Source organism: Equus caballus, chromosome 1 (assembly GCF_041296265.1).
Source record: "Equus caballus isolate H_3958 breed thoroughbred chromosome 1, TB-T2T, whole genome shotgun sequence".
NCBI lineage: Eukaryota > Metazoa > Chordata > Mammalia > Perissodactyla > Equidae > Equus > Equus caballus.
In genome coordinates, this window is record NC_091684.1 from 111,198,168 (window position 1) to 111,223,111 (window position 24,944).

Here is a 24,944-nt window from a genome sequence, read left to right on the forward strand (position 1 = left end):
CCGTGCCATGTTTGCTGCACGTACTCAACTCTGCTGCTATGTTGTGGGAGCAGCCTTAGACCATACAGAAATACACTGTGTGCCTGTGTTCTAGTCAAACTTTATTTGTGGGCACCCAAATTGGAATTTTATATAATTTTCATGTGTTATGAAATATTAGTCTTAAAAAGCACCTATTTTTCCAACTCTTAAAAAGTGTGAAACCATTCTTAGCTCGTGAGCCGTACAAAACCAGGCAGCAGGTTGGATTTGGCCCCTGGACCAGAGTGTGCGGCCCCCTACAGTACCTGGTTCAGTTGTTGCTCGGATGTGTGTAAGTGAACAAATGAGTCAGCGAGAGAGCTTTGTAGAGGGCAGAGGAGTGGTGAGTGTTGACGGGATCAAGCGGGGTCCTCAGGGTCTTTGCTCACCAGGAGATGTTTGCTGAAACTTACAGGAGGCTCTTCCGAGACAGATTGGTGGGTTACAGTCCCCGCTCCTCTTAACCTATAGCCCTAAATGCAGCATCCGTTTCCTTGGACAAGTCAAAGCCCTCTCGGCCTCACTTGCCTTGTGTGTGTATGGGTGTGTGTATGTGTACGTGTGTGCATATACGTGTGCATGTATGTGTATATATGCACACGTGTGTATATGTGTATGTACGTGTGTGTGTGTGTGTATGGGTATGCGTGTATGTGTATGTTTAATGAGAAGGTCTGACTAGTTATCTTCACGGTCACTCCTGGCTCCAAAACTCTCAGATTCTTTCATAAAAACCTGGCCGATTTTAGGGCACGGTTTTCCTTGCAGACTCTTTCCCTTAGCTCTCTTCTCTTCACTCCAGTCCTGTGAACATCTTCCCCCCTCTGACCCTGCTTCCTCTCTGATACTCTATTTCAAGGCTAGTGGGATTATCATACCCAAAAGCACCCCAGGAAAAAACAGCTGGAATATCCAGGAAAAGAAAACAAGCCGGGGAGAGGTGAAGGGGTGTGTCATTGCCGTTCTTTGTGTGGACTCGTGGAGCTGCCTGTTTTAACCATCTCAGGATGGCAGGGATTTTTCTGTTTGTTTGAGAGGCCAATGTAATACCCTCGTGTTTTCCTTTTTTAGGAAAAAATAAGAAGAATTCATTTTCATCGGGATTAGCGAAATCTTTCTTCTTCTTTTATGTTGGCAACGTGAGGTCTTAGCGGCTCTCTGATCCTGTGCTGAATAAAAAATATAGCATTACAATGCAGCACGGAGGCCGGGGGCTTGAACCCAATTTGGATTACCGTGCACAGCAGTGGGCGGGCATTCTGTGACTAATGGGGGGTCTTTGGAGCGGGTGCTGAGGGACAGTCCCTGGGGACCGAGCCGCACACACCCTGCCTATTGTTCCACCCTGATTTGAGGCCAGTCACCCAGAAGCTGAACGCACAGTCAGACACTCGGAATGGTGGGCTTGCATCAAGCTGACAGCCAGGTGGATACGAGGCACCACCATGCAGAAGCAGGACTGGTGCCGAGCTGGGAAACTTGCGAAAGTTGAGATGTTGTTAAAGCATTGAACTTAGCCAAGTCGCAGTTTCTCTATTGATAAGCTTGGGTGAATTATTTTTATCCCAAGGCCTCATCAGTCTAGAGGTACAGAAGGGATCATGGTGACTGCTATGGTAAATACTGCCGGGTCGAAGGAAACGTGCTGCCAGGGGGCTGGGGCTTCCGCTGAGACTCTGAGGGCAGGGGGAATGAACAAGTGGAGAGAAAGAAAAGCAAGGTCTTGGCTGGGGATACAGGAACCATCATCTCTCTGAGAGCCAGTGTTCTTCAGATACTAGCAGCTCCCTGTGTCAGAATTGTTTGGAGCAATAGTTTATCTGGGGTGCTAGTTTAAAAACACCCCCACGACAGATAATAAGGCATCAGATGGAGATAGTAATTCCTTCCTTGTGGGTGCTGTGAGGGTCAGAGGGCAGTGGATCTGGGGATGGAGATCCATGAAGATGGGGATGGTGATGCTGGCTCTTTCCTTAGTGTTTTCTTAAGGGGCTTCTACTCTCTTCATTTCCAGTTCTACTTGCTTTCTTAAGATCTGAAAGAAATCTTAGCATATTGCTTTGCTTACCTACTCTAAGACCTCGATTACTCCCAACAGAACTTCAGATTCCCATGACCTACAACCAGGAGCCTCCTGACTTTAGCCCAAACTGCTCTCCTGGCTCTATTTCTTATTTCTCTGCTATGGAATCACGCTATCAGGGAAACAAATTCCGGCTGTTGCCCTCATAATAATACCTAATATTTTCTTTTTCCCTTCTCTATATCTCTGTGCCCTCATCTACGCATCATAGTTTATGATGATTAAATGGGATAATCCACGGGAAGTGCTCAGGACAGTGTCTGGCTCATGGTAAACACCCCCTTGTATGTGTTAAAAGTTATTCCCAACATCTCTGCAACTTTTTTTGAAAAGAAGATCTGCCCCTGATTTCTGCCTTTGTTTGTCAATAGATGCAAGCATATTTTCTCTAAATGGATGCAGGTAGACAATGGCTGTGCAGATCTCTTTCATTCTGAAATCCTGGGAATTAATTTGACAATTCAGTTCATTTCATTAATATTTATTTTGTGTTTTCTTCCATGCTCAGTGCACTGTGTGAATGGCTGAAAGTTAAATGTGAATGCTCGGATGCTCTCCAGGATGAGAACAATGGCTTCTGTTCATTCTTCAAGATGGAACAAAAGTTTTCCTTCTTGCCCAATAACTCCATCTCCAACTGTCCTGCTTGCTTGTACAGCTCATAGTTAGGACGACCCAGTTGAGAACTTAATGGCTGCCTACCTGTAGCCCTAGGATAATCTGGGATGGCCCTTATGCTTGACGGCAAGCATCTGGCAGGCTCTGTTCAGGACATAGCGAGGTATACAGGTGAAATTATTGCTAAGTTTATGGATGAATTTTCCATTACTATGGAATTAATTCTTTGGATTTGGGGGTCTGGATAAGCTTCTGATGTTGTCGTCCGATGTTTTCATCTGATGTTCAATGGATGCTTCTAGGGGCTGCCTTCTGTCCTTTTAGGAGATGTTAATGCTGTGTGTCATGCACACAAATAGAAGAATTTGAAGTAAAATATTTTGTTTATGAGGTTACTGTAAATCAGACTTCACATACCTGTGTTTATGATTTTAATTTTTATTTCTTGTGGAAATATTGGAACAATGTTAAAATGGACATTAAGGTAAAAAACGTGCAATCCTATTACTCTAAACAAATCTACAGATTTCAATTTTCTGTGACTCATTCTAGTTCCTTTTAGTATGCATATATATGATTTTTGCATAGCTAGAGCCAGAATAGTAATTCCAATAAAAAGTAAAGCCATTGTTTATGAGTACTTAACATTTGTCAGGCAAAAACGGTTCACATGTGTTTTTGAATCCTCACACCAACTCTACGAGATAGGTAAGTTATTATTCCCATTTTAAAGATGAGGAAGCTAAGTGTTAGGGAGGTTGACCCACTCCGAGTCACACACCATGTGAGTTGGGGTGACATATTTGACTCCTTCGTCTTACTGTGTTAAACAGGACCAGCCAGGCTGGGAAGCAACATTGACATGGCTGGTGGCTCAAATCCCATACAGACAAGTGGTGAGGGACCTCTGCTCCACGCTGGCAGTCCCTGGACCCACTTCCCAGGCACCGAGGGTGAGGAGTGGAGCCCGTTGGTCCCCACGCAGTGCAGGACAGGCAGAGGAAAAACCAGACTGTCCTTGGAGGTCAGATCATAGCCTGGAAGGGTTTCCCACATTCGTTCCAAACGTTTGTGAGATACTGGGGTCGATTTGACTTACCTGACTCTGCTGAAGAGCAGGCGAGCTCCAGCCTGTAGGATGCCCGAAGCAAGCACAGTGCCATGAGCCCATCCTTGCCCTGGTCCAAACGCGAGCAGTCCTTGTGACCTGTGCTTCAGCCTGTGTTGCCAGGTATTGGGAGAGAAGGCGCACGGATGCTGAGGGGGTGTCTCGGGGACACCCTGAGTCCCATCAGCAGAGCAGCCTGGCAGACACGAGCTGGTGGCCGGTGGCTTTGCCTGGTGGCCCTTTATGACTTCAGTGTTTGGCACATGTTAGACCCTCAGTAAGTGTTGTTGGCTGAATGGACGGATGGACAGATGGACAGATGGAATTGCTTATACCACACAGCTGTACTCCCTCTTGCTTGATAAAGACTAAAATAAAACATTGCGGCATCTTTCACTTTAGGTCGAAAATGGAAAGCTATGTGTAAATGAATGTGTGAGAGCATTTGAGTGTGTGAGAGTGTATAAGTGTGTATGTGAGAGAATGTGTGTGAGAGTGAGTACATATATTTGTGAATGTGATTGTGTAAGTATGTGTGATTGTGTGAGTGTGAATGTCTGAGTGTGAGAGAGTGTGTGAAAGTGTGTGAGACCGTGTGAGTGTATGTGTAGACAAGGAGGGAGTGGGTGGTGAGGACGTGGGCAAGGCCACCAGCATGTTCACAGTGTCTGCGATGAGTCCCAGGATGGCATACAGTCTCTCACTTAATACCTTCAGCAATGCCACGGGGTAAATATTATAACCTGTGTTTTACCAGATGTAGAAGTAAGACTCAGAGAGATTCAGTACCCTGTCCAAGGTCATTCTGGTACGTGGCCGAGCTGAGCCTCGACTTGCGGTCACTAAAGTTGGTGACCTCACTGTACTCTGCTGAACAGCTCAGCAGGACATGGCCAGGTCTGATGCTGTCTTGGGGTCCAGAGGCTGGGAGACAACGTGCAACATCTTAGGAGGGCTGGGCTGTGTTCCTCCTGCAAAGTCCTGGAGGGGGAAGCAGGGAGGGAAGTGACTAGGGGTCTCTGGGGGTTGGGAATCAAAGCCGAAACCTTAGGCTGCTGCCATGTGTGAACACTCCTGGGAGAGTCAGAACGTTGGGAGGAAAGAGGTCAAGGGGAGAGACAGCCTTCCTACAAGGTGGGTGGGGAGAGCTCAGCGGATGGAAATTTCCATTAAAGTCTAGTCCTTTCTGCCTCACTTTAGGCAGGAATGGACCTTAGAGCTGCTGGCTGGAGGTCACCTTTACTGAAAGTATCCTGCCGTTACCCCTCTTTCCTAGCCTCCTTACAGCGAGACTCAGAATGAAAGGTCCATAACCCAGAGCAAGGACACAGGCCAAGGAAGCGAAAAAAGGCACTGTTTGTAAAGAAAACCCTTCACCCCTTTACTTCTAAAATCCCAGTATCCATGACAACTGGACCGAGTGAGGAAAATGGCTGTCCCCTCCCCTCTTCATTGTTTAACTTTCAGTTGCTGCAGCAACTGAACATACTGGGCCCGGCCAGACTCGCCCGGTGCTTTCTTCTTTCTCAGTCCCCTTTATTGCGGGCCCTCCTCAGTGCCAACATTGCTTTGTCTGTCCTTGGAGAAGGCTGTGAGAACCAGGATGGGCAAAGTGTCAGGCCTCGGTGCGGTTGAAAATCCTTTGAGATGGGAGAAGTCGCTGGAACAAAGGGGCAGGGGAACAAAAAGCCCTGAACTGCTTTGCCCCTGCCTCTGAGGGTCTTTATCATCTTAAACCTCGGGATTTGAGAGTGTCTAACTTTGCCTTTCCCAGGGATGGCTTGGCAGGGATACAGAGAGAGTGGGTCTAGGAAACTGGTTGGGCAGCAATCTCAGCAAAGACCTTCTTCAGGAGACAAAGGCTCGTTAATTTAGGTGGTGGTCTTTCTCTTCTTTCCTTCTTTCTCCCCTTTTTTCTTCTCTCTCCTTCCTCTTTCCTCCCTCCCTCCTTCCCTCCCTCCCTCCCTCCCTTCCTTCCTTCCTTCTCTCTCTCTCTCTCTCTCTGCCCCTCTCCTTCTTTCCCTCTCTCTCTTTCATATGCTTCTGGTTAACACTTTCCCACTTGGAGAAATTCTAAACAATTAGGTAAGAGCTTCAAGATCTTTGAGCAATCAGTTCCTCTCAATAATCTGTCCTAAGGAAATGATTAGATATTTGCACAAGGAATCCTCTGCGATTCCTCACAGTGTTGCTACATTTGTGAAACAATGGAAAAAGTCTAAACAGCCGGACTTAAGATTGGTCAAATACATTATGGCTTATTTACACTTTAACAAACTAATCTTTCTTCATTCTTCTTTCTATAGTTGTCTGTGGGTCCTATGCTGACTGGTGGAGATCAAGGGTGAGCAAAACAGACATGATCCGTGCCCTAAGGAAGCTTAAAGATATAGTCAGATAAGGCAGAAATAAGTGCGAGTCTCAAATCATGGCAAGTGGCACAATGGAAAATGATGGGATATGAAGAGAGGGTGTATCGGTGGCACTTAACCTCATCCAGGGATGGGGGAAGCTTTCTCTAAAAAACAACGGTCTTTGGACTGTGATCTGAAGGATGAACCAGAGAAACATGAGGAATGAATGGAGTGAGGAAAATGCAGGCAGGCAGAGGGGCTGCCATGCTCATTGCAAAGGCCCAGAGCATGGCTTGTCCAGGAAAACAAAGGAGGCAGGCGACAGCTAGAGTGCAGAGGGGGAGGGCTGCAGACGGCTGAAAGGACAGCAGGGCCCAGGCCTGAGGCCTTCTGGGTAATGTCAAGAGTCTGGTCTGTATTCCAAGAGGAACAGGCAGGTTCAATGTGGCCAGGAGTAGGGGGCAAGGGGAGTAAGGGCTGTGTAACAAAATCAGATTTGCAGAAAGATCGCTGTGGCTGCAGCATGGAAAAAAGTTTCCAGTGGGCAGAGCAGTGTGGAGAGAGCAGCTAGGACACCAGTGCAGTAGTTCAGGAGGGATGAGGGGCGTCTGAAACCAGTGGTAGAGTGAAGATTACAAGAAGTAAGTGAATTGGAGAGATATTTAGGAGGCTAAAGTGATGAGACATGGTTATGGATTGGATATTGTTGGGGTAGGGGATGGTATAAGAGGGAATGAAGGGTAAAGGACTATGTAATCATTTCCTAGGGCTCAGTAACAAAATACCACAAACTAAGTGGCATAAAACAACAGAAATTTACTGTCTCACAAATCTGAAGGCTAGAAGTCCAAAATCAAGGTGTCGGCAGAGCTGGTTCCTTCTGAGGGTTCTGAGGAGAATCTGTTCCAGGCTTCTCCCCTAGGTTCTGGTGATTTCTGGCAATCTTTGGCATTTCTTGGCTTGTGGAAGCATCACCCTGATCCCTGTCTTTGTGTTCACATGGCCTTCTCCCTGTGTGTCTCTCTGTGTCCAAATTTCCCCTTTCTATGATGATACCAGTCATATTGGATTAAGGGCCCACCTAGTATGACCTACTCCAGTATGACCTCATCTTAACCTAACTAATTACATCTGCAATGACCCTGTCTCCAAATAAGGTCACATTCTGAGATATTGGGGGTTAGCACTTCAGCATATCTTTTTGGCATGGAAGACACAATTCAACCCTAATAGACTAGTTTCAGGCATCTGACTATACTACTGGATGGGTGGTGGTGTCATTCTCTGGGAGTGGAAATGCTGGATGAAAACCACCGGTCAGGGAGAAGATGTTGAGTTCAGTCTTAGAGTTCAATGTATCTTTCATTCATTTATCCTCAAACGTTTACTAAGTGACATCATGTGGTTGACCTTGAACTAAATGCTGGGGATATAAACATGCACAAATCAGACATGACTCCTGCCCCTGAGGAGCTCCGAATCTAGTGGGGATGAACCTCGAACTCACAAACAAGCATAAAGTATAGGTGTAACATGTGCTATGAGTGGGAGGTAACTTGAGAGCCAACAGTAGCAGGATTTGACCTAGTAAAAGAGGTCAAGAAAGGTTTCCTTGAAGAAGAGGTACTTAAAAAGAGGTTGCTAGAAAAAAGGAGAAAAAGAACCTTCTAGACAGGGGAAACAGTGTATGCAAAGGTCTGGTGGTGAGCCAGAGCAGAAACAGTATGAGGAATGGAAAGATGACTAGGATGGGTGGCTGGGATGCAGAGAGCTCGAAGCAGTACAGGGTGAGATGAGCCTAGAGAGGAGTGCACCAGCCAGGTCATGCAGACTCAAGGAAGCCGGGTTGAAAACCTTTATGCTAAGAGTAATGGGAAGCCTCTGAGCCAGGGAGTGGCATTAGTTAACATATGAAAAAGGATCTCTTAGCCTCTCTGTAGTTTGGAGAATGGCTAGGAGGAGGGCATAGTGGATGAGGGTAGACCAGTAATCGGCCATTTAAGGGTGCAGGTGAGAGACAGGGAGGCAGTGGGTGATGGAGATGGACCTAAGCAGATGAATTTAAGAGATACCTGGAAAATGAATTTGGACGGACCAATTGGATATTGAATGAGTGAGAGGGAGACATCGAGGATGACGTCTGGGTTTCTTGCATCTACAACTGTACGGCAGAGAACACTGAACGAGAATCAGGCTTGGGGAGGAGTCGTGGGTTTGCTTAGGAAATATGGGTTTTGAGGTGCATTTGAAGCATTCGTGAGAAGAGGCTGGAAGGCTGCTGGATCTGCCCACCTAGAGCTTAGCGGGGACCTTGGCCAGGTGGGGGAAGGGGGGACCCAAAGCAGATTCAGGAGAGCCCAGTTGAGCTAGCAAAGAATTGCCTTCTCTGTCATCTCAAAGGGAAACACAAAAGCGTGTGTGCGGGTGTGGGAGGTTTGCAGGTTTAGTAACAGGAAAATGAAGGAGTTACTGCTTTCTGCTGTTTCTATTTTTTCCGAGAAGGAAGAGGTGAAGCCGTCTGCTTCAAGTGAGGAGGGGGGAAGGCAGGTGCGGGATTGGCAGCGAAGGTTTGAAAATAATGTAGGAGAATCGTGAAATGGGAAACATTTGCAATATGGCAAGTGAAAACCAGAGAGTTACAAAATAGAACGTATGTATGACTTCAATTTTGGACAGAAAAAATAAAATGGTAACACACACACGTGTATGTCTCTACACACGCACTTCCTGATTCGTTGGACCATAAGCAATTTAAAATTCTTTACTTTGTACTTTTCTGTATTTTCCAAATTTACTAAAATAAACATATATTGCTTCTGCAATCAGAAAAATAACTATTTTTGAAAAGGTTATATAACCTTTTGCTTTCATTCGTTTTCTTAAGAGGAGACTGTATGTTATTAACTTGAAAAATTACTATTAAACTTTTTTCTAGCTTAAAACAAGAATACAGTAAACTGTTTGTTGACAAGAAATGTCCTTAGTGTAAGGCAGAATAGTAGAAGCCATGTTCATTTTAAGGTGACATCCTTATGACCTGAAATTACACCTTCTCTGTCGGTAGGTCCGTGACCGTGAAATCTTGGCTTCTGGTGCAGATCTGGTCACCGGCTGAGGAGGCAGCACAGCCCGAGGGCAGCAGTCCTGTGCCCGCTCGGAGAGCCACCTTTTGAGTCCACCAGTGGCCTCTTTGATAACTCTGAAGATTTTGATTAGGAAGAAAATTCTTTCAAAATTGTCCTGGTTTGAACATGCTACATTATTTTATTCTTTGCAATAACAGTAAGATATTCAATGTTATAAACACATGATTTTAGTTTTGATAACTTTATGTCCTTCAAATGAGTAAATTCACAGTGGAGAAGAAAATCCTTTGCTGCAGCTGTATGAGGGTAATGTGAGCTGCAGTGACAAAGGACCCCTCAGATTTTAGTGGCTCAACCTTTCAAGTAATACAGACAAGTTTAGTAACGTGCCCAAGGTCACACAGCATTTCCAGTCCAGGCAGTTTGACTCCAGAATACCTGCTCCTCACCTCCCTCCTACGTTATCATCCTACACGCTAAGTCACCTCCGAAATGTTATTTCTTCCCCCGCTTTCTCATACCTAGGAGGGTAATCTGAATCGTATATTCTTGCTGCAGTGTGCACCTCACTGGGGACGTGGGGGTGGCAGATACATCAGCTGTTGTACAGCAGATAACGTGTTAGAGATATCTATAAAATTATTCTTGTCCTAAGCAATATCTGTGAAATCACAGGTTATCGAGGATATGCAGAACTAATATGCATTACAATAATACATAACTGCCATAAAAATGTTTCCATTGTACCACCCCAAGTCATCTAGTGTGTGACACACTTGGGGAAGCGAGGCATTAAATCTAGAGCCTGGGCAGAAAGTGAGCACAAACTGTGCCCTGGAACCATCCTCGGGGCGGAGCCCACAGGCTTGTTTGAAGCACAGCCTGCCTCTCCCAAAGGATGCACAGTGAACTTCACAGAGCGTCCCCCAGCGGCAGAGGGCATATGCCTGCAGTGAGCTGGATGCTGGAACCCAACCTGACCAGGACCTCTCCTGCCCTCCCAAGGCTGCCCTAGCCCAGGGGCAGAGGGGAGAGAAGGCAAGATGCTGTGGGACATCCTGGCAGAAGAGGTGCTACCCTTTAAAGCAAAATGCTGCGTTCTGTCAATATCGGCCCTAAGAAGAAAGTGTCCTGGTGAAGGAAAAGCTTAGGATCTGCCTTCATCCTTATGTTGGGCAACATAAAGGGCTATAGCTACCCAGCCTACCTCTGACTGAGCCTCAGGTGGCGGACAGACCTGGTCTGGTGCTGGCTTTGTCGCCTTGTAGCCATGCACCCTCGGCTACAAATTTCTGTAACCCCAATTTCCTCCCATGTCAAACGGGGCTAAAAACAGCGTGTGCACGGGTTCTGTTTCCAGAACTCCTGCCTTCAGACCTAATATTTATTTGAAAGTAGTGAAGAGTGAGAATAAGTCAAATCATTCCACCAGCCTGTGGTTTTTATTCAACATTCTATTACCAAATTAGAAAAGGGCTTATGTGGGAAGGTCCTGACGTGGAAAGCTTACCAACTTGACTGTGCTCTCGTTTGAGAGTGTTCCATTTCTATGACACTCACCCACTTTCAAAGTTCTTTTCCTTAAATGATCTCATAACCCTAACAAGTTTGCCATCGAAAGAACTTTCCTGTTACCTATAAGTCTTCTCCCAGCCACAAAATAACCAATGACTTCCTACCCACAGCGGCGTCTGTCACAAACAAACTCATACTCGGGGTCCCCTAAGCCAAGGTCCAGCAAGCCCACCCTTCCTCTTCCTCCTGTTTCTCCAGCTGAGCTGCCTCGGGAGGCAGTGGGAGTGCTGAGAAGGAGAAGGAGGCCACTTCTCAGGGAAGCCCTAGGAAAATTCAAGGGCTGGGCAGGAGAATGGACTAGTGTTCCCGAAGCTTGAACTGCAGAGCGAGGAGACAAATGTCTGCTGTCTGTCATCCCTGCGAGATTGATGGCGTCTGATCCACTCTCTGCCCAACCCCCTCATCTCACCAGGGGCTGACATCTTCAGCAAAGAATGGAAAGTTCCTTTCCTACAGAATCGCGTGGGCTGAGAAACCCTTTGACAATAAGGATGTGCTAAGCGACTCTCATTTCTTTCTGCAAATAATAGATGGAGAAGATGCAATTACTTGCCTGCATTAACTTTGTATCAAACAGAACTAGAGCATTTGTAGTTAAAAACACTTTCAATGGATCCAATAACTTATGAAAAGTTATGGCCAGTGAAGCAATACTGTGGTCATTGGTAACTAGAACTGTTTAACCAGGAGAAGGGCTCCTTTGGGAGAAGCGTGGGGCTAAAAAAGAATTTATTTTATGTGAGGCAGAAATTCCCTTAGATCATATGGCTAAGGAAGTCCAGCAGAGAGAATACGAAACTGGAGGAATTGAGGTTCCTTGAGTCATAATACGGATGGAGCTGCCCAGGGCTCCCACGCGCCAGGCGCTGGCCTAAGCACTTTCTAGGGGGCTGTTCACGTGTCCTCAGGACAGCCTTATAAGGAAGGTGCTGTCACCCATTTTACAGATGAGGAAACTGAGCCCCACGGAGCCAAGATTGCAACCAGGCAGCCTGACTCCGTCCCCTAAAACACTCTTTGCCCTTCAATACCTAGTAGCTGGAAGGTAGGCAAGCAACAGAGGAGAAAAGTTGGGTCTGAATTTCTGTTAAACTCTCTCGTGTGAAATGGCCACAGGGCCCTGAATGGCCCCTGAGAACACAGGGGCCCAGGCTGCTAGGGCACAGATTATGTTGCCTGGTACCTGCACACGGCAGATTCCCCATTAACGTTGAACTGGAATCAAGTATAATTACATGAGTGGTTAGCTCTGTCTCCCCAGCTCACCAGAATTTTTCTTAATTCTTTGATTTTCTCCAACGGGGTAAACCACAGAAACTGTGTTTTCCTTACAAATATTGAGATCGTGGAAAACTACAACTAGACGTGAGAAGCAATCTTGGTGTTAAACTGAAAATCCCGAGATGCTCCTCAGAGGCTGAAGCTGGGCACCACTGCTGGTCTTTAGAGCTCATTGAAGGGGCACTTCTCCGCCGTTGCCCCTCCTATCCCGACCCCCTCTCGCTGTCTCCTGGTGAAGCATGAATATTTTCACAGTGAAGTGTGGGTCTAACTGTGACACTCTTCCTGCCCACAGAATACACAGGATTCCAGTGAGCAAATAGCCCGCCCAGAGTCTCACCAACCTCGGCCACAGGTATGCCGGCAGGAACTCGGGAGCTGGGCTCACAGGCGTTCAGGATGGTGGCTGCTGCTAACGAGGTTAAAATCATCTATTCTCTCAATGTCACCCGTCTCCACCCTCTAGGCCATGGTCCAGGCGCAGTCTGGGCAGCCAAAACTTGGGATGAGCCGTCTCTCCGTTTGCTTTACGCCGTGAGCTGTGTTCCTGTTTACTTTCCCCTTCCTGATACATTCTGCGGGTGCTTAGCCTGTGTGTGCGCTGACTATGACCAGCTCTGTCTTCCTGGGCCTCAAGGAGAGAGGTGGGCTCACGCCTTCCCAACAGTGAGCCGACCACTTCTTACTCTTGCATTATAATTGCTTGCCTGAGGTGACCATCCTACTGTCATTAGTATCAGAAATGCCTTCTTCAAAAAGCTGGCTTGAGAGTTAGACTTGGATTCTGAGCCCAGAAGGCACACCATACACAGACGTGTTGGAGCTGTGCCTGGATGCCCAGGGCCCTGAGTGGTAACAGCTCCCCTAGTTCTCACACCTGCACGTTTATGGCTGGGCACTCAGCAGGGTTGGCCAACAGGAGGTGGACAACTTTTCCGCGTTGGTCGGTGATCCAAGAGTCTAGCATCAGCACGCTTCTACCCTTTGCTTAACCCTGGCCAATGGCTCTCCACAGCCTGTAGGACAAGGGCAGCCTCCCACCTGGCCATCCGTGCCCCTCTGTGCCCTGGCCTTCCTGAGCCCTCTTCTCTAGGCCTCACTTCTCTTCCTCTTGCACCCCTTGGTCCAGCCGCACTGAATAATGTACTGTTCCTTGACAGTGAATTGGATGCCCCTGGGTTCCACAAATGGGCTTCCCCTGCTTGGATGCTCTTCCTGGCTTCTTGTTCTGGTTCACACACCCTCCCCCTTGGGGCTGGCCTCAGCTTTCCCTCCATCCGAGGATCCATCTCTGACCTTGCAGGCTGGATGGGCCCACTCTCCTTCTGGCTATCGTGGGACTCACAGAGATGGGAGGCTGTAGAAAGTAGTGTTAAGACATCAGACGGACGGGGGTTCACATCCCAGCTGTCTCATCGCTAATCATGTCATCTTGAGCAAGTTATTAACTTCTCCGGGCCTCAGTTTCACCACGTGTAAACTGAGGATGTCAGCAGAACTAGCCTTAGAGGATTGTTTTGAGGAGGAGGTAAGCTGATGTATATACAGTGCTATAGTAGGTTGAATTGTGACCCTCCAAAGATATGTCCACCTGGAACCTCAGAATCTGACCTCGTTTGGAATAAAGATCTTTGCAGATGTAACTAAGTTAAGGATCTCAAGATGAGATCATCTTGGATTTAGGTCAGGCCTTAAATCCAATGGCAGTTTCCTTATAAGAGAAAGGCAGAGGGAGACGTGAGACACAGAGAGGAGATGCCGTATGAAGTTGGAGGTAGAGATTTGAGTGATGCAGCCACAAGTCAAGGAACGCCTGGAGCCACCAGAAGCTGGAAGAGGCAAGAGGAGTGATCCTTCGTAGAGCCTTTGGAGGGAGCTTGGCCCTGCTGACACCTGGATTTTGGATTCGTGGCCTCTGGAACTGTGAGACAGTGAATTTCTGTTGTGTTAAGCCACGAAGTGTAGTAATTTATCACAACAGCCCCAGGAAACTGATATAAGTGTTTAGTGTGGTATGTGACCCATTGTAGGTACCCAATCTGCATGGCCAGCTATTACTGCTGTTGTGGTGGCAGCGTGCTAAATTTGTCTCTTCACCTGTGCATCTGTCAGCTACTCTTTCTCTCTCACCATGTTGTGAATTCCTCAAAAACACAGTGTGTTTGTTAACTTGTATTCTTGGTGCTTACCACAATGTCTGGCACATCGTGGATGCTTGAGAAATGTTTACCAAATGAATGAGTGATTTAGAACAAGGACACGCTGGCATTGATTCTGCCACCTGATGGGGACCATACTTTGGTCATTCCAGGATCGTACATCCTGACATTTCCCTACTTGGCCACTGCCCCTTTGATGATTTGAATGTTCTAGCTCAGTATTGGTGAAGGCTGTGGTGCCCAGCGGCAGTGCAGTAACCAGCAGAAGTAGTGGGGTACCCACAGGTCTCTCAGTGATGGGTGGCCAGTGGACACAGCAGCTTGGGTCATCCATCGTTGCCTGGTGGAGAGGGCACTGCCCAGTGGAGAGGGGCTGGGGCAAGAAAAGAGGTATCCGATGGTAGCTGACCAGACTGGTCAGTGTACAGGCTTGAAAGGTGAGCATCCAGGGACCTGCGTCAGCAAGTGGCTTGCCCAGACCACATGGCCCCTTCACAGCATGATGCTGCTGCAGTACAGCACAGGGTCAGCAGGCTCTGGAGACCCACAGCCCAGCCTGGCACACTCCTGTCTGTTTCCTCAAGCCTGTAAAGATGGGGATAAAACCACCAATTTCGAGAACAGGAATTTGAGGTTTAGAGAGCTTGAGCGATCCGACAAAGGTTACTCAGGAAGTGTCAGAATTTGAATCCAGTTCTTGATCGTAATGTCTGGGTTCAGCAGGAGTCAGGGATAAAGGAGAGGGAAGGGAAAAGGGGGGAAGGGAAAGAACTGTGTGCATGTGTGAGTGAGGAATCTGGGTTTGAGCTGTCCCCTCCATGAAGAGAGATAGAAGGCTCATCTTTGGCTCTACTTGAAAATGTGTCTCACTTTGTAGAAATTTGACTTACTTAAAAAGGCCCCCAAAGCTTGCGCTGGGAGGGACTGGTCTCCCAGCTGGTGATGTGTGAGTGTTCTGCCATATAAGGAGGCAGCTAGAGTCGGTGTCCCTGTGGCTGGAACTCTTGCTCATTGCTTCTGCTTCTACGGAGCCCACATTTGGGACAACTGTTAGCCCGAATGAGAGGACGAGCTAGAGGAACTCGATTATTAGTGGGAGTCTCTTTATGAGGATTTGGAAAACTGACACTGTGGCTGCAACACCAGCAACATTAGCACGTGGAGCCTTCGTTAGGCCGGGAGGGTCTCAGGCCCCACCCCAGACCTACTAATTAGGAATCTGCATATTAACAAGATCTCCGGGTGATTCTATGCACATTCAATTTTGAGAAGTATTCTTACAAGGTGGTGGTTCTTGATCTTGCCTGCACATTACAGTCACTTGGGGAGCATTAAAAAATTCTTTAATTCCTGGCTGCACCCAGACCAAACAAATCAGATCTCTAGGGGGTGGCACCCAGACATTGGAGTTTATTAAAACTCTTCAGGTGATTTTGAGGTGCAGAGAATCAGTGCTTTAGGACAGAGGGTCTTAAAATTGGCTGCACATTAGACCCACATGGAGATCTTGTGCAACTTCCTAAAACTGAGCCAGCCCCAGACCAATTAAACCAGGGGGCCTGGGGACTGTCAGACACAGGCCTCTGATTTGTGGAGCTTCCCAGGTGAGCGCAGAGTGCAGCCAGGATGGAGATTCAGTGCTTCCGGGCTCAGCTCAGGGGTCTCTCCCTCTTGGAGGCCCCTCATAAAATGTCCTCTCTCCCAAGGATGCATCAGGCATGCATTCTCAGATTTCCCATGATGCCCTGGGCATGCCTGCACCATCTCTATCTAATAATCTATTATGTGTCTGTCTTCACCCACACGATTAGGCTGGGAGCTCCTGGAGAGTAAGAACTGCTTTATTTTTCTTTGTGTTCCTTGTGCTTCTCACAATTCCTGTCATAGAAAATGTACTTGAGAGGTTATTATTATTGTTTCTATTATTATTCCAATCCTGACATTCTATGGTCAGAGCTGTGGTAAGGAGAGCTCACCCCAGAGCAGCGGATGTTCAAGAAGGAGCAAGTTCAGGCAGGAGGGTAACTAGGAGACTGTTGCGATGGTCCAGATGGCAGGTGATGAATGACTGAATGAGGGTGGTGGCAAATGAGGACACAGGGAAGGGGCCCATTGGGAAGGGCATCATGAGGTAGAATCAGTAGGTGTATTAGTTTGCTGGGCTCCCGTGACTAAAAAACAGAAATGTATTGTCTCACAGTTCTGGAGGCTAGAATTCCAAGATCAAGGTGTCTGCTATTCCGACATCAAGATGAAGGCTATCAGGAAGAATTTGTTCCATGCTTTTCTCCCAGCTTCTGGTGGTTTCCTGGCAATCTTTGGTGTTCCTTACCTTGTAGCACATCACGTGGTCCGGCTCTGCCTTCATCTTCATGTGGTGTTCTCCTCGTGTGTCTGTCTGTGTCCAAATTTCCCCTTTTTGTAAGGACACTAGTCACATTGGGTAGAGGGCTCTCACACTCCAGTAGGACCTCATCTTAACTAGTTATAGCTGCAACAACCCTATTTCCAAATAAGATCAAATTCTGAGATACTGGAGATATGAGTTTGTGTGTGTAGGGGGTGGGCATGATCAACTCCTAACAAGAGGTATAAAAATTCTTTTGTGAACCATGCCACGTGCAAGGACTTGAACTTCAGGAATTTTTCTTTCCTCCTTTTAGAGATAAACCAAAGTTTTGCTGTGAAATCAACACTCTAGTTTCTAAGCTTTGGGCAAAATCATAACTTATGCAAAGGAACTTCGGGGATGTTGACAAAACTGGAAAAACAGGTGTCTCTAGCTGAGTGGAGATCAATACGAGGCGAGAGGCGAGAGGAAGCTTGGGAAATTCAGGTGAACAATCCATAAATAATTGGTCTTGGTGGTTCTCTCACTTGCTGTCTGCTTTCACTGCCTTAATTCACTGCTGATGCTTTTGGCAGACTTAATGCCCTGAGATTTCACAAGTGAACATGCACAGGAGGACTGAGAAGCATAGAGATGATTAAAACATGTGCTTGCTCCTGCCACATCGTACAGGACCGAGTCCCTTCCTTTCTCCCCTCCTTCCTTCGTTCCTTCCTTCCTTCGTTCCTCCCTTCTTCCTCTACTTCCTTCCTCTTCTTTCTTTCTAGGCTCCATTGTTAGTGCCTGCCTTTGCTTGTTAATCATTCTTTTGTGATTTTTTTTGTAGCAGTTAAATGTAGTGGAGGTTTCGTAATTGGCTGCTGTAATTAGAAACACCTTTAGATTAGAAGGATGTTTCTCTTTTCTCGCTTTAAGAGCTATTGCCTGTATTCCCTTAAAATCCTACACTTGGCTGGTGGGGGCTGGAGGCGAGTCACGGCTGCACATGATTCGTGGCAGAGGCGGCATTCTGCTAACAATGGCACCTTGCATCCTGCTTTGGAGTTCTTTCTCGCAGCACAAGCAGAACTGAAAAGCGTGGAGGGCTGTCCTTGCTCTTAATATCTCCCAGATCTCCTGCAGGCCCCTCTGTGCACATTTCCATGCTGGAATCTGGACAGTGTTATCCCAGACAATTCAATTCCTGCCAGAAAGGGATTGTCTCCCCAAAGATTGTCTGTCTGCTTTTTTTCCTTTTTTGGGCCAAAGAGACTTTCAGGAAAAATATAGTTTATGTTCCAAATGGGAACACCTGTATCTCTTGTCAAAACAAAAGTTAAAAAAAAACCCCAAAAAATCCCAAAGCCAAAAACCTATGAATTGTCCTAAGATTTTCCATCTGCACCCCCACCCCCTAAATCCTTACAGACTTGAAATAAAACCCAAGTGAGACTCTCCAACTGGAAATAGTCGCTGCATGATTTTATCCACCAGATCGGCATGGAGGAAAAGGGAAGCTGTGTTTGTGATCCATTGTCACCAGAAGTCGAGCTTCTGGGAAGAAGCGAGAGAGTTTCAAGTTGTGGTTTGCTGTTCTGCTTTTTCACTCTTGACTTCTTTTCCTCCTGTACCTTTAATTCGATGGCTTTAAATTTTGGACCAATGAGGGGGCTGACTTCAAGGGACCAAGAGGAGTTTGAGATGCCCTTCCTGGGTTGGATCTGTAACTAGTAGCTGGAATTTGACACCCCTGAAAACAGTAAGAGTATATCCAGGGCCTCCCATCTCAGGCCCTGTGGTCTGTCTGGTGAGGACTTGGAAGTCCACATTCATTCCCAGAAGTACTGTGAACATCCAAAACAAGAAAATGTCTACCCCCCACCCCAACCCCGGATCCGCGGGGGCAACAGTGTTTGATGTGGTTCAGCTAAGGTATGACATTGATTGGGTCCTTTTTTTTTAAATTTAAAAAATTTTTGTGAGTTTGGTATTCTACTCCATGATATATCTATCTATTTTGGTTTTAGGGGTAAAAATGACCTTTTCACCACCAGAATTTTGATTAAAATCAATGCTCCCGTGCAGATGGTGCGTATGTCTCCCAAGACCTTGAAATAGGTGGGAGAGTGGAGCTGACAAAGAGCAGCTGACGAATATCAGCTGAGGGAATAAAACAAAAGAGTCTGAATTATTGGCAGATTTGAGCTGCATCATGGAAGGGGCTGAAGAACTTTCCGGCAGCCCTTGGGGTGATGGCTGCCTCAGATGCTCCCCTTCTGATGTCCAGTTTCCAGAGGACAGTTTTTGGTGGGGCTCCTGCCTTGCCATGAACCCTGGGTCCCATAGACCCTCCTTCCACAGACATAGGAGATGGTTCTGTGACCACCTGGCTTCACAGTGGGGACTCAGCCTGCCTCGCTGTGGGTTTGCTTTGTCCTTCTTATGTCACTCTTGGAGTCTTGGAACAGCATTCTTGAAACTGAAGAACCCCCAGCTAATACCACTGAACAGGTAAGGCCAGACGCAGCATGCCCCTGATGCTAGCTTGTCAAGGAAACCTAGATGTCTGGTGTTGACATAAGTCCTCTACGGGAAAATGGAGGATCGTCATAGACTTGTAAGTGTAAGTTGCCCGTGTGTGCACTCCCTAAATCTCTTTCAATCCAGAAAGCTGGAATGAAAATACAGTCAACGTTGACTCCCCTCTCCTCTTCCCTCTGAGGTTTCCTTCCCCGCAGTAATGTGATGAGTTGGAGAGGGGGCGTCATCATGGACTCATGACACTTGGTTGACTTACTGGGGTCACCGTGAAACGAGAGGGAGAAAGGCATCTTGCCAGGAAATCTTGACCAAGCCACTCAATGCAATCCTTTTTTTTCCACAATTCAAACCTTCCTCATAGGAAGATAAACTACTTTCCAGACTCAGTTCCTCCTTCTTGCTTCCTCTATAATTCCTGCTTCTTCATGGTGACAAATTTCTCTTGCTGACTATGTTCTTTAGCTTTTTCTCCCTCAGCCCACTTCATTCCTACCCAAAATATCACATAAAAGATATTTCTAAATGTGCATGTCTACCTCCAGTGCCCTTTAGAAGATCTTCTCACACATCGTATTTCACCTAAAATTTCCCTCTCGTCTAAGTATAACGCAATTTCCCACTTCATCAGTCCTATCACTGACTGGTGTAGTGTGGAACTCTGAGAAAAGTGCTAAATGCCAGGAGCATGCGTTTTGTCATTGCCCAGACCCGGCTTCAGATCTGAGCTCTGCCACCACAGAGCTGTGGGACGAAAGCTCTTGGAGCCTCAGGTGCCCCATCAGAAAATGGAAGATGCTGGTCCTTCCTCATGGCAGCGTTGAAAGGATCAGGTAAAGATCATGGAGGCTGTTTCTGCTGTGTACAAAGTCCTAGGCAATTTGAGTTCCTCTGTTTCCTTTGAAGGAACAAACTTGCTAAATGCCTAACACCCCCAAAAATCTGTTTAGGTTTGGGCTAGAAACACATTGAAACCAATAGTGTAGGGACTCAGCACATTTTACATAAGGATAAAATGCAAACCCATTGATTTATTTGCTAAAAACCCGGCTGAGATCACTGTTGTCCGACCCGAGTCTTTATAAAATAAATGAAGGACCTTATATTAAGTATTGAAGAAAATATGTGATCCACATTTTCAAGCAAAAGGCCAGCTTGAATTAAATATCAAGATTCGATACATAATATTTGCATTGTTGTGCTCAGGGGTCAGACAGACCTTCATCTTACTTTAGTCAATATTTTCCTGCGTCTATATTCTTCCCTTCTCACGTCCAGTCTTGGTTCTCTATCAAAGATCTTGGTAATAATATACCTAAGTTAGAAAATTGTTGTGAGGATTAAATGCGATAATGGCAGACACTTAGCGGCATATAGAAGTCATCAACAAATCTGGCTCTAATTATTTCTGCACCTTGTTGTAGAAGGTGACACAAGCAGAGGTAGAGAATGTTAAATGTATGTTAGATTCTGACTTGCGTTGATTTCGTTAGATGAGCAGTCATCAACCATCAACTGAGAATGATTTTTTCCCCCAAGAGATATTTGGCAATGTCTGGAGAATTTCATTGTCATCACCTGGGGTGGAGGGGGCACGAAGGAGAGGGGTGTGTGTGTGTATGTGTGTTTGTGTGTCTGTGCACTGCTGGCATCTAGTTGGTAGAGGCCAGGGATGCTGTTAAACATCCTTCAATGAGCAGGACAGCCCTCGCAGAGAATTCTCTGGTCCAAATGTCAATAGTGCTGGGGTGAAGAAATCTGTCTTAGCTGGATCCTAATCCCGTTAGGCTCTGTGTATGAGGGGAAAGATCTTGCTTCTTCAGCAAATTAGACCAGTGATTACAAGTCCTAGGTTTTGCAAGTGTATCTACCCATGATCTCTCTCAAAAATATACAGAGCTTCACAAAAATGTCTTTGATCTCAGCATTTTTTATTACAACGATGACAGAGTGACTGTCTTTAGGCTTTAATAAAAAAACTTATTGCTGAAAAGTCTAACGTGTTTGCTGCAAACCTAAAACTGCTCTAGAAGTCTATTTTAAAAAAAGTCTAATGTGAATAGAAAAATGATCAGTGGAGAGTGTGATTTGTCTCTGACTATTTTTTAAGTGAAAAGTTATGGTCAAATGAGTCCTAGGAATAAAACTTATTTCCAACAAGATTATTCAAATTCCTCATATCTCTTCTAATCATTGGATTAAACAAACAAACAGAAATCTCATTTTGATTTAATCAGGTATGGGAATAAAACCCATAGCTGTCATCCTGTTCAGGGGATTGCAAATCTTTAATATCTAGCACCAATTAAGATTCTGTGTCTTAATCCTTTTGCCATACCTCCTTATGGTTCTGCACTTATTACTTCGCTGTTCACTTAACCATGTTGGGCTTTAGTTTACTCATCAGAAAAATTAGGAGTCAGACAAGCAACCTTCCTGGTTCCTCTTGACACTGGGATTCTGAGATTTTCTGAAGAATCATGGTGTGTATGTTTAGCTGGGTTTAGGGGAGACATATTTCGAGTGAGGTCACTATGTAGAGTCTTCTCAAGACATGAACATGCTCGGTGCCTGTGACCCCTAGGAGTTAGATCTCTGGAATTTGGAGACACCTCAAAGCTGTCAATTTCCCCTTTTGCTCTTCCCAAATATATGCCAAGTCCCCATGGATCTGCCTTCCTAAGCATCTTCTCTCTTCCTTTGTTCTCCCAGTACCTGGGCTGTGAATGAGTGGGTGACTGGGGCCCAGGTCCCTGCTTCTCTAGACTGGGAGGGCACCCAGGCCCCATCTTCATCCGATAGATCCTCATCCCAGGAGTTGGGGGTGGGTTTAGAGGCTTCGGCTGTCAGAGATGACTCCTGCCCTGTGCCCCTAGCTGAGCTTGGTTCTTCTGTGAAGGACAGAGATGGGTGGAGGGGGAGAGCCTCAACTGCATCTAACACTGGGTCTGGGAGAATTCAGAGAAGAGGGCTATGGCACATTGTTACGATAATTCCTCTGTGAACCACAACTCTTGATATCCATGCCCTGTGTGGTTTTCTCCCACATTGCTCTGGGCTAGGCCAAATGACTTGCCCTGGTCAACTGGCCATTAGTAGATATAATACAAGCAGAAGTTTGATAATCTTTCATATTTGGGACTTGTTTTCTGAGACCATGCAAAGAGAGAAACCCAGGAAACAGACAGTGTCAACAGTCAGACATGTGAGTCCAGCCATTCTAGACCATTCTGCCCCAGCTGAGCCTCCAGATGACTGTAGATGTGAATGACCCCAGGAAAGACCACAAAAGAACAGCCCTGCTGAGCAGCCCAGATTGCCAATCCACAAAAATAGGAGCAATAATAAATGTTTTGGGTGGTTTGTTACAAGGAAATCAATAACTGATATTAGAGCTGATTGCTATTCAGCCATTTGCTCATGAGATCTGGAGGACTGGGAAAATCAGCTCAGGCCTCCGCTGTCCTCTCCCCTGTCAGCTCCTCTTTATTTGCAATGATTTATATGCTCTTCTTCTGTGCTCCTGGAATGCTCTGTGCCCATTGCTCATTATACTGCATTTGTTTGTTTGTTTGTTTGTTTCTCTCTTTGGCTTGAGCACCTTAAGGGCACGAGCTGTTTCATTTTCAGTGTAGTATTTCCAGGGCACAGAACAGAAACTTTCAGAAAGATGGTGGTCAATGGACAAATGGAACCATTTGTTCACATTATAGAAAACTTGTAGTGGCAGACAGAGCCTTGACCCTTGAAGCTTTCCCAATGGACCATCTTGCTATGCAGCGGATGGCCCACCAAGTCAAGCTGTGGATATTTTGGAGCAAGTCATGGTAATCGGAACTCTTTTAACTCTGATCCTCACCCAACTTCGATTCTGCCACAGTTTCTGCCAACTCTTGACTTTAAGTTCTTTGAACTTCTAGCCTGAGTTTGGCATCATGACTCAGGTCATGGCCCTCACCAACAACCTGCCATCTGACTCCTGCTCACACGGGACTTCCAGCAACAGGACGCTGGCTCTGTCCTCTGTCCCCACACCATCCCATTCCCCATCCCTCTCGGTCCCCTGACCTGTGTGATTTGGTGAGGAATTGTTTAGGGCAAAGTCCGCTGGTGGCTGTGTTAAGTGGCTTACCCAGGGGAAGAGCAGTGATGCAGGGCCAGAGTCAAGGTGATGGCTACTGGGTGCTCCAGATTCAGTTCTCTTATTTTTCTTTAATAATTTTCTTTTATCCTTCTCTATCATGACAAAAAACTTAATCTTGTTGAGTTGCTTTGTTTGAATGGGAACCTGAGATAATATCAATGTGGAAGCAGATCTCAAAGTAAGGTTAAAACTAATAAATGGCCATAGGATTGTTCTAAGTTTTAGGTTGGAACTCCCCACTTTGGTATTTGTCTCTAAAGGAGGCAACGGTTTTGCATCCAACCAGGCTGAGAATGTCCAGGAGCTGATGGAATCCTTCTGGAACTTTGAGAGATGGGAATCTGGCTCCATTTATACTACCATCATCTATCATCACGGCTTTAGATTTTAAGTTTATAGAAATCTCAGGAATTACAGATCTCTCTGGATGCATTACAACTATGCATGTACAACTCTGCATAGGAAGACGGTAATTTACACACACACGCACACACACACACACGGACATAAAAAATAAATAATGTCAACAAAGTAAACCAAGCCAAACAAATGTGTTTTGTTTCCAACTTTGAAGTTCTTTCAATTTGAGGTTTGTAGAATTAAAAGGAAGACAGGATGTTTAAAATGTGAGCTTTCAAAGAAGAGTCTTGTCTTTTAAACCACCAACCGATTCTAATTTAAGGCTTGTTAGAATCTTAATTGTTCCATGGATCTTTAAGGAGACTGGATTTATTATTATTTATTTGAACCAGTGTTCAAAAGGGTTTTGCTGATTAAAATAACAATTTCCTCATATAAACTGGAGCATTTACTAGCAACAGACAGCATTTATTGGCATTACTACGTGGTAGACACCAGTTAAACACTTCAACTGCATGGTTTCATTCCATATTCCCAATAACTTGAATAAGTAGATATTAATATCCTCTTGTTAGAGATAAGCAATTGGTCTGAGAGGGTAAGTAACTTACCTAAAGTCACTTAGAAAGTAGCAGCAGCTCTGGGGTTTGTAACCAACTTGAAGGAACTCAAAGCCCATTCTTTTGACTCCTATCAACTCCCCAAATTTCAGTTAACAGTCTTTGGAAAATGTATCCTATTGCAAGCGATAAATACGCAGTTTAAGAAATAGGCACCAGGGTTTTAGAATAACTGTAAGTTTTAGACCTGTGCTTCTCTGTCCTCGTGTCAGGTCCATGAAATCATGCTGGTATGGCATCTGTGGCTGAGAAAGCCAGCCTTGACCCCAATTCCTGGGCTCTTCACCAGTACAGGGTGCTCCCTGGGAAGGGGCTGCCTGGGCAGAGATGTTACTTAGTTTCGTGTATGAGTGGAAATGATGTTGGTAATACCTGGGCTGAAGTGGTTAAGCAGCATGTGTGTCTTCCACCTACCTGGAGGAAGGTGACCCCACGGCAAGCTTGGAAAGTCTGCGTGGGAGCTGGCTGAGCCTCCTCTGTCTAGGTCCCTGAGCAGACCTCCCCGCTCCACCCCAACCAGGAGCAAATGCATTGAAGCGTTAAGTGAGTGAGAACTATCTTATAATTGTTAAGCCATTGCAACTGGGGGTTTTCTTTGTCACAGCAGTTAATGTTACCCTAACGAAAAAATATACCTTTCTTTGAGTTTCTTTTAGGAGGCAAAGGTA

At 46.0% G+C, this 24,944-nt stretch overlaps 1 long non-coding RNA gene across 6 annotated transcripts in view; it reads left to right on the forward strand.

Annotated features, from left to right (window-relative positions):
- The window catches only part of LOC106782133 (uncharacterized), a 215,642-nt gene that overhangs the window by 14,667 nt on the left and 176,031 nt on the right, over positions 1-24,944 (forward strand). The window contains exons 7-8 of one of the 6 annotated variants that reach the window (XR_011438792.1): positions 9,249-12,481; positions 12,593-18,081. The exons of the other annotated variants lie outside the window; for them this stretch is intronic. This is a non-coding gene — a long non-coding RNA (uncharacterized lncRNA). Of the gene's footprint in view, positions 1-9,248; positions 12,482-12,592; positions 18,082-24,944 lie in introns of those variants that run through there. 6 annotated transcript variants of the gene reach the window in all.